Source organism: Ambystoma mexicanum, chromosome 3p, assembly GCF_040938575.1.
Source record: "Ambystoma mexicanum isolate Mex_15411 chromosome 3p, UKY_AmexF1_1, whole genome shotgun sequence".
Classification (NCBI taxonomy): domain Eukaryota; kingdom Metazoa; phylum Chordata; class Amphibia; order Caudata; family Ambystomatidae; genus Ambystoma; species Ambystoma mexicanum.
In genome coordinates, this window is record NC_090925.1 from 40,519,094 (window position 1) to 40,525,754 (window position 6,661).

A 6,661-nucleotide genomic window follows, 5' to 3' on the forward strand; every position below is an offset into this window, starting at 1 on the left:
CCAAAAGCAATTAATGTAGTCACCAAATAATACTTTACAAATAAAAAAAACAAAGCAATCCCCAAAATATTCTTTAACAATATAGGCATTGTTTCGGTTTATGAGCTGGACATTTTTTTTTTTTAGGAGTTTAACAAAAATAATGTTTACTATAATCCTGAAAAGAAATGCTTAAAAACACATTTGGCTCACCTTGTTGAATTGGGCTTTAAAAGCGTCACTGTGACTTAATTGCTACCCATTTCACAGTGTTGCATTTTGAATTGCTTTTATAACAATAGTGATGACTTATTAGGTCACAGTCATTTAGGTCAAATGGCCATGAAAGTCAAGACCATGTAATGGCATATTAACTATATTTAAAAAAGAAGCAACACATTTTTTTTCTTCCCACTATATTTATTAAAAAGAAGCAGAGGTTAAATCGGACACTGTGTACATAGCACAAAAACACGACTGTAGCAATCCCAAACACGGGTGCTTTACAATTTAAAAATAAAGGTTGAGAGGGGACCCAGAACCAGTCAGGTGGGATCCAGCCCAGGGAGCAAAGGTGAGAGGGGACACAGAACCGGTCCAGGGGGGGTCACACGAGTATACAGGCCCAGCCCAGGGAGCAAGCAAGTCGGTGGGGTCCAGCCCAGGGAGCAAGGGTGAGGGGAACCAGAACCAGTCCAGAAAGTCACACGTGTATCCAGGCCCAGTCCGGGGAGCAAGCGAGTCCGGTGGGGCCCAGCCACGGGAGAAAGTGAGTCCGGTGGGGTCCAGCCCAGGGAGCAATGTTGAGAGGGGACACAGAACCAGTCCATGGAGTCACAAAATTATCCATGCCCAGCCCAGAAAGCAACTGAGTCAGGTGGGGTCCAGCCCAGGGAGCAAGGGAATGCCCAACTACACTGGTGTAGAAAAGACCAGGTCTGGCTCCTTCTTCATCCGGTAGTTCCCAATTTTATTTTGAAGGGCTTTTCTGTACTCGGATGCAGAGAGTATTGGAAAGCCCATTTCCCTGGCTTTAACATGGATAAATTCTGAAATGCAAAAAAAGATTTGTGTAAAAAGTTTGATAAGAGCAAGCAAAGTACAACTAGTCGCCGCTATAAACTTTATGAAACATAGCAACTAGTATGCAGGCTATGTGAGCAAAGTGGTTCATGATACGATCGTATATTTATATATCGTCTATACACAATGTGTTTCAAAGCGCTTCAAGGCAAGGGAGGGAACAAGGGAAAATACAATGACATTCTTACAGGCCATGAACAGTAAGGATGTTAAATTAACTATTGTACTCGGCCTGACGACAATTCAGATTGTGCTAAGACATAGATATGATATGGCATTTATAACGCGCCTATACACAAGTGTTTCAAGGCATGACAAGGCAAGGGAGGGGAAACTGAGGGAAGACAGACTACTAGGCCAGGTGACATTGAGATTGCGCAGGGGCAGAGGGAAGGGGAAAAGTGCATGGAGGGGGGGGAGAGGGAAGTGTGGAGCAGAGGAGAAACGGATAAATAGAAAATAAATAAATAATAAAGACAACAAACAGTGGTAGTGCAGCCAACAAGTGGCAAGTGCTGGGATAAGGCAGCAGACAGGGTGTGTCTGATAAATGCATAAAGATAAAGGGCGGGGGGGGGAACTGTATGGGTACAGATACAGACCCCAGTGCAAGGGGTGGCCCAGAGGCAGTGCGAGTGGGTGGCAGGGTGAGCAGGTACCAGGACTGGTCTAGATACCTCATCAGGTGTGACAGGGGAGAGGAAGGAGAGAAGAGGGGGGCCCAAGAGATGAATTGTGAAGCAATGTGCGCACCAGTAAGATCAATCTCTAGTGTTCCATGTGAGAAAACAGTCAGGAAATGGATATCTACACACATGACACATATGCGCCAAACTCACTTCCCACCCAAGTTACCTTGGAACTTAGGAGGGATTGCAATGTGTATAATTTACAACGGCAACTGCAATTTCAATTTTATTCATTGCAATCCAGCACTTTGCATTTGAATAGTAATGGTTTGTATAGATCCTTTGGTATATTTGGTCCCTGCGTTTATGTTAATCTCTTCTATTGTGGCATATTTGAGTTAAGGATGCTGTGTTTAAAATATTGCTTTACTCTAATACCTGATTAATATTATCATCAGATGTATATGTACATAATTTATTAACATTGGACTGATACAAGTCTGGGTTTGCCCTGAGCCCGAACCTGCGTTTGCAGATTATGCACAACTGTTTGAGAAAGTGCCCAACTCAATGAGCTATCTTATTAAATTGTCAATTGCCCCCATCTAATTCATCAAGATGATGCATCCCTTGCATAAACTCTCTACCAACAATGTTGTCCAGTGTTTTTTTCTGACTGTTGTGTTGTAGACTTATTTAAGAAACTCTTGGACAAACTTGGCATAGACAGTGAATAGAACAGTGAACATGTGCAGAAATTCTCTTTTTTTTTTTTTAGGAACCATTGCGACGATGCGCATACTGCATTAAAACTAGGAATTGCATTTTGTTGTGTTTCCATGCTGATAGTTTTCTTTAAAAGATGATGCTAATATAATATTTAATTATATTGACTAGAGATGGTTTGGATGTTATGCTTGTAACACAACACATCTGCCACTGCTGTGTCCAACAGCGTGATTCCACTGCAGTAGAAGAGTTGCCTATAGCCAGCATAAATAATGGTGTCTCTATTTTTTTGTAGAGTAATAAATACTGCCCAAAAACAAGCACTGGCAATGCCAATAGTTTGGGCTTTTGTGTAGGCTTGGAAAGGCAGTTGCCAGGCAGGCACTGCCTTAGTGGCATTAACTGGCTATCAGTGGTAGCAACTGCAAAATGGAGCGAGCATCTGGGCATATAACAGTAGTGCCTGGCAAATGCCTAATACTTATACACAAGCCAAAACTGTTGGCTTTGCCAATGCTTGTTTTCAACAGAACCACATATAGTGCTTATAAATTGAGTGGGTGGGGGCAGACCTGGTTAAGACATTTTTATTACACCAGTAGCCCGTTTATAGCTTCAATTAAGGGGATCCAAGGAGTGTGTGTTTGGGCAGAGGTGGGTGGAAATGTTCCTTGTGGCTTTAATTTTCACATCCTGAATGGTAAACTATAAGTCCCAGAATGCAAAATAATGTCAACCTGAAAAATCCCTTTAACCCCACTGTATTTTCAGTGATTTAAGACATGCAAGAAGTTGTGTAATAAACAAAGGTAGATATGCAGCTTATTTGTCACAAACTTCCATTTGAGTTGTAATTGTCCTATCATGCACATGAAAGGCACTGCCACTGAAAAAGATACGTGTTTGCAACCTAAGCACCTCAATGACCTGCAGAGCGTGTGCGTGTGTGCCTAGGGAAACTGGCAGTGGGCACTATATAACTTGGTGACAGTTAGGTTCTATGGGACCTTCCATCACCTTTTCCCTTCTGGTATACAAAATATACAAAATAAATGTGTTTCCTTGCAAAGAGGGGCACCAAGCTTTTAACCTAAGAGGATTGGTTTTCCTTGTCTGGAGGTCTTGCCTTACAGGTTTAAGGATGTGTGGGTTAGGGAGGGGGTTCATTACAAAACGAGAAAGAGAGTCTTAGGGCCTACCAAACCTTCAATAAAAAGCTTTAAACTGCTTGAGAGAGTTGGGGTGATTTCTGTGCCATTTGTGACGATCCCTAACCGGGCCAAACTTTCTCACCTCTTCTAACCCTGACCCACCCCTCCTTGTACTTCTCTACCCTATCCATCCTTTGTCACGCATTGCTGTCCCATCCCTTCCCATTCCCACTGTTGCTCGAGTATGCTTTACTCTTCTCTATGCACCTACTCCACCACTCTACACCATACCCCTCTCTAACCCATCCAATGTCACTTCATCCCACTTAACCACACAATCTGCCTCTCTCACCTTCTGTTCCACACTACCATGCCCACCCCACCTCACCCATATCTACCAATACCAATCGAAGCTCAGGGGTCACATAGATAGGCTTTTGGTTATCAGCCCACACAAGAAGTCTGATTGTGCATGCTGTATACAATCAAGATGGCTATTTCCGCAGCAGTGGGGCAGCATGTTTGGTAGAAGCATGCATGCACCACTGAAGAAAATGCACCGCGTATTGTCCCTCGAGAACAGGCATAGACTGGGGGCCGAGGACCTGGAAACCTCTCCTGCTGTCCAGGCACTATACAAAAGTTCAACAAGTGAATAGACTGAAACTTCGAGGGGTGCAGCGGGGCGTGGGTAAAGAGGCAGATCGTGTCTTCCTACGCAGTCATGCTGCAATTGTTAGCATTTCGGTGGTGTTCACTTCACAAGCTGCTAACACACCGGGCGATCGTAAGATTTCTTCGGCTGCTGTTGGCTATACCTTTCCCCCCACACACATAGTTCATTCTTTTATGTGAACGTGCTCTGTTCTGAAATGGTGTGTCCTCTCCCGTGAACCTGCTCGGTTTTTAAACAGTCTATTCTCTCTTGCCTGTACAGGGTCTGAACTCTGAAGCAAGTGTTCTGTGTTGTTTGTATCCCCTCTATTATTCTGTTGAGTTTAGAGGCGGTTTATATCCTCTGCTTCATGTCTACCTGATTATGCAGCCTCTGTCCTGTTCTGCTATAAACACTCCCGTTATGAAAGAGGAAATATAAGAGTTTTCTGGAAAGTTTGGCCTAAAGTCACATACTAAAATTATCATTTACTCCAGTCTTCACGCCGAGTCTAGAAAATGCTAATATTGACTATAGGCTGGATGTGTGGCTCCTTTCTTGTTCGTTACTAGGCCTGCAGAGCTGCTCACAAAACGCACATAAGTAAAATGGCGCACGAGTTATGACGGCTGCTTATTTTAAAGGATTGGAGCTGTGTTTGGAATCCCTAGTATCTGTGTGGGCGCAGATATGGCACGAATAAAGCCGCCCCCCCATCTTGGGCATGGCATGCGGGAAGCAGTAAACCTTGTGGCTGCGGCGAGGGCTCACGACTGAAAAGCTATTGCGGGCTTTGGGGACAATGCGTTTTGCATTTGCTGAATTTTCAGGCATGCGAAAAAGTAAATATCCACATGTACACAATTAGCAGTTGCTACAAACCATGACATTTTGAGGCGCCATTGATTTGAGATGAAAATCATATTCTCTGAGGCAAAAAAATGAAACAAATTGGACCATTGAAAGAAAGCTGGGGAAAAAAAAACAAAGCTGCATTTATCACGAGTAATTGTAAAGAGACCACTAGTCACACGCATCGATGTAAACTGAAACATGTGTGTCTGTGTTACCTAACGACGCGAACATAAATAAGCGCGTGGTCACTTACCTTTTGTGTGGTATTTATCCTGTTTTTCGAGCCCACCAGCACGGCCGCCGTATCTTCTTCCGCCGCCATTGCTACCCACGTTGCCAGGTCCAACAAAAAAAAAAAGCTCAATGCCCCTCCAAAAGAAGCCGAAAACAGGCCGACTCCCATTGCAATGAGCAGAAAGTAACAGCGCTCACTCAAAACGAAGTGGTTCGGTCTCCAAAGTAAGAAATGCAACAGAATAGCATAACTATACATACACAGTGCTAAAATAAAAATATTTTACAATAAGCTGCTGCTCACACAAGCAAATTTAACTCCACTCTCCTCAAACACTTTTTTTTAAAACACCCTCTGTTATAAGCAGCACAGTTAAATGATATTCTCTATTTATTTATTTATTTAAATTATTTACTGTTCTTATATAGCGCCCAAAACCCTGAGGTGTCAATGAGCTTTTACTTGATGATTACAGAGCAAAAGTACATACAATGCTTAAGGTTACAGTATAAGTACATAAAGATTGGAAAATACATGGTGCCAGCCACATGTTGCATGGCAACCGGGAAGTGGGGGGGGGGGCATACAGACACACAGGCGACCAGAGAGAGGTGGGGAGCAAACGGACACACAGGTGACCAAGGGAGAGGCGGGGAACATACGGACACATAGGCGACCAAGGGGGGGGGGGGTGGGGAGCATATGGACACACAGGTGACCAGGGAGGGGGGTGGGGAGCATACAGACACACAGGCGACCAAGGGGGGGAGCATACGGACACACAGGCGACCAAGGGGGTGTGGGGAGCATATGGACATACAGGCGACCAAGGGGGGGTTGGGGAGCATACGGACACACAGACGACCGTAATGGACAGGGGTAGACAGGGCCTTAGGAGTTGGCCTTGTGAGGAGGGCCGGCCAAGCCTGCCGGCCTTCCCATTGGGCGAGATGTAGACAGCCCCAGCCAATCCCATACACCCAGCAGCACCGTGCCCAGCATCCTGGTGCAGGCAGTGGAAACGACCATCTTAGAATGGCAAAAATCCATGGACATAAGGCAGGTAAAATGCAATGCGGCAACAAACAGAGCGTTATCAAAGCTCAACAGTGTTTAAACATTCTCGCTGATAAGATGTCTATGCAGACACAATTATTGCAATATTCAACAAAGTCAATGTGCCGATGCGCGCCTCGTGTGGGAGCCCAGTGGTGAGGGGCTTACCTTTGCACGTGCATGCAGGCATAATAGTAGAGAGCAGGGGAAGAAGAAAGCTGCAGTCGCTCCGGCAGCCGCATGTGAATGAAGAAAAAAAGATGACTAAAAGTAGGTGACCTTATTATTA

At 44.6% G+C, this 6,661-nt stretch overlaps 1 long non-coding RNA gene across 1 annotated transcript; it reads right to left on the reverse strand.

Moving 5' to 3' along the window:
- Positions 1–378: 378 nt before the first annotated feature.
- On the reverse strand, positions 379–5,478 carry LOC138580114 (uncharacterized). Its single transcript, XR_011304177.1, has 2 exons — positions 5,335–5,478; positions 379–1,028 (listed from the first exon to the last, which is right to left on the reverse strand). It is a non-coding gene; the product is annotated as an uncharacterized lncRNA (long non-coding RNA).
- Between the last annotated feature and the right edge of the window lie 1,183 nt (positions 5,479–6,661).